The sequence below is a fragment of the Lepisosteus platostomus genome, chromosome 20 (assembly GCF_059453375.1).
Source record: "Lepisosteus platostomus isolate fLepPlt1 chromosome 20, fLepPlt1.hap1, whole genome shotgun sequence".
NCBI classification, from domain to species: Eukaryota; Metazoa; Chordata; class Actinopteri; order Semionotiformes; family Lepisosteidae; genus Lepisosteus; species Lepisosteus platostomus.
In genome coordinates this window covers 13,343,178-13,346,797 of record NC_142630.1, presented here as the reverse complement: position 1 = coordinate 13,346,797, position 3,620 = coordinate 13,343,178, and positions in this window count along the sequence as shown.

The following is a 3,620-nucleotide window of genomic DNA, read 5'->3' as shown; positions in this document are numbered from 1 at the left end:
GGATTTTAATGCCTAATCATATTTAATAGGTTACAGAAGTCCTTGATTAAACACACGCTACAACCAAAGAAACGTGTAGCGGAAACTCGGCGGTGCCAATTTCACAATACGGAGAAAAGCACGTGTCAGGATTCAGTTAATTATTTGTCCACTGTCCTTCCAGCACGGGTAATTTTCAGTGGTGTTTGTTTATAGACCTACTCCAGGCTCCTGTAAATGTCTGAGCTGCAGCCTTGCAGAAAGTGAACATGTGTGGTCTTCCTAAAGCCAGTTTAGACTTCAAAACAATTTGCGAGCAAGTACTATAGATATTAAAACCACTTGTGTTTCGAATGTATATTTTAGCTGTCTTTACAATGGAATCTTTTTTCACCTCGATTTTCAGGTCTTGCCAGTGCTAGATCCCAACAGTCAGGTGTGAAGCTTTGTGGAAGCACAATAAGGAAAGGCACTCTTCACGAAATGTGGCAATTTGCAAAATATGTAATATATTTGTAGCCATTGCCAAATTAGACACCAAAATAAGGACATTGCAGGTTTAGCTAGTTATATCTTCAATGAGTTGTTAAGGTATGCAATACCTCTAAAATGGGAACAGCAGTAGTGACCTTTTGTCATATTGGAAAACAAGCAGAAGATTTGATGCAGTATCTGAGCTCTACAGATCGCAGCAGGTAATAAAGAACAAAAAGCATCATTTAAATCTCCACAGTTCACACTCCAGTGTTTGTTTAAGCTGTCCTAGCCTTGGTTTCTGTTACATGGTCTTTATCAGTGTTAGCATCATTTCCTCCAAACCCCAGTTTCCAAATTCTCTACCAGGTAATTAAAGACAAAATGAAGACACACCATCAACAGTCACACAATTGAGGCAGGGGGTTTTAATCCTGACAGCACAAGTATTCACTCACTGGTCCGGATTGGTGGAAATGACCAGCTATTCTTCCTTCCATTGTTACAATTAAGGATTGAGTCAAGGGAATGAGTGATCAATGCATGAAACAGAACAAAGTTTCACCACCTTCGGAAAAAAGCCTTTAAAGATCATCGGTATCTATTTCACATCTTAGTGTGCCGAGACACCTTCGTAATGGACCTTTCGTTAAAATCAGCAGAGGACAGATATGCCTTCAGGGGTGACTAAGTTTGTTCCTGTTGTCTCAAGGCATAGCAGGAAGGAGCAGCCCAGCTGAATGAACTTCTTCCTAAAAGTCACACAGGCTCCAAAGAGACAAGCATGCCTGCTCATGCATTCATCTATTCATTTTCTAACCATGTTGTCCAATTTAGGGTCTCGGGAGAGCTGGAGCCTATCCTGGCAGGGAATGGGCACAAGGCAGGATACGCCCTGGATGGGACAACAGTCCATCCCAGGCCACACACTGACAGAAACACACACACACTCACACCAGGGCCAGATTTACCAGAAGCCAATTAAGCTACCAGCATATCTTTGGACTATGGGAGAACACAGGAGCACCCAGAGGAACCCCAAGGAAAAAGAGGGAGAACATACAAACTCCCCACAGACAGCACCCCAGGACCCCAATACTAAGAGGCAGCAATGCTGACCACAGCGTCACTCTGCTGCCCCCTGCAGTTTTTAATAAATCTCAGATGAAAGGCTGTGTAGGGACCTTGGCAAGAATCACTTTATAGATGGGGCTAACCCTCATGGCAGGTCAAAATGCACAATGTTAATCAGGATATCAGACTTTCTCTTGTTCTGCAATGGAGACAAAAGTGGAGACAGTAGAAAATTACTTTCTTCTTCAGCTGCAGCAGAGCACACATTCACACCCCCCGAGGCACAGAGAGCAACAGGTTTCTGAGTAGCAAGAGTCTTGTGACCTTTGAGCCCCAGCTCTGATGAACCACCCCCTTGAGATCAGGCTGATGGAGGAAAGCCATAAAGGGAATTCAGATCTTTCCGATTGACCTTATCCTGTGGCTATCCATTTAAAGTGGTGCACTGACTTCTGGTGCACTTGTCTACCGACGTCTGCAGGTACAAAAGAGTCCCAGCTAATGGATAACAGCAGGACGAAAGAGCCTGGACATTGCTTTCAGGCTGAAAGGCAGGAGAAGACAATGTGTTACATGGAAATGCAACTTGGCCTTTGTGAAGGATCTCCAGGCCAGTGGATGTGTTTTGGCAAAGTGCTGGGGAAGGGAGCTCTCTGGTGTTGACAGGTGGCGCCGTGCTCTTACAACCCACACCCTTCACCCCACCCCCCACCCACCGAATCTGGACACGGGGCAGGAGGATGCCAGGGCAGTGCCCTCTGCTCCTGCCCCGCTCTCAGGAAGATGTATTTAATGGGCATGGATGTAAAGGCCTGTTGCTCTGGAGCCAAAGAACTCTGTCATTGTGAACATTTGCCAAGAAAAAGTTACAAAAACAGTTCGTTGTCGGCAACATTTGGCATTTCAGCATTTCATAGAAAGAAAGGAAGAAAACTTTGGGTGTTTTCCAGGAAAATGCATTAATGTCTCCCTGAAGGTTTGCCTAAGTCCCTTTTAATTAAAACTCGATGCAGCGTCTGATTCTAATATTGCTCTCTCTTGGAATGTATAGAGTTTGTTATGACAGACTGGAGCATTCCAACATCTGGTATTGCTTTCCTTTGTGAGGAATTGTTTGGCCAGTGTACCTGAGGTGCAGTGTGCTGTGTTCTTGTTTTTGATTTGATATCACAACACCAGCTGCTTTTGTCCCTATCCAGCTCGGGCGTGCTTTACTCATTATAAACTGCAAGCAAGCAAAAACCAAACTTCCCGAACCAATACTGGAGTTTTCCATTGAATGCGCTAAAATGAGACAAATTAATTACTGGAAACTATTTACTGAACCAGCACAAAGTTTGAAGGGAACAACCGATTGGCACCTAAAGCAAACCAACGCCAGCAGGCACTCACAACAGGCAGTTATTTCAAAATGGAAACTCATAGGAGTGATCTATTTATAGAATTAAATTAAAAGTAAATAGGTAATAATTATTTAGATTACCCAGAATATTGTTGGGGCAGCATAAGGATTTGTGCTGTTGACTGTACATAGGACGCAACTTGTATGAAGTAAGGGAATACCACCACCACCCCAAACTGCCTAATTATAACCTATAAACAAACTCCTTTAGCTTTAGTTTATTTACTAAGTAATCCAAGTGAAATACTAGGTTTGAGAGAAACAATGGCTTTCTGAATTTCTATAACATGCAACAGTGAAAAAAAATCTTTGTTAAGGCATGCCCATGGGTTTGATCATTCCAAGCTCATGAAGACTTTATTCCCACCAAAATGGATCTATAGCGCCATCTACTGATCAGCTGTTTTTATAACTGCCTGTCAGTAGTTCTTTTTTTTCTGTGCACTACTGGGGTTTTCTCTTTCAGAGTCTGTACTTTTCCTGCTAGGAACAGTAATTGATAAAACACAGTTTAACTTTCTTTAGAGGAAGCATCAATGCAGAGCAAAAAAGCCCACAGTGACCCACAGGATATAATGGTATTTGACATACTGTGCTAATGTACAGTTTTGAACCCTGCTTCACCTCTCTGATAGGAGTTTATACCTACAGACATAACACCACAATCCCTGGTCCATGTGCTGTATCCAGT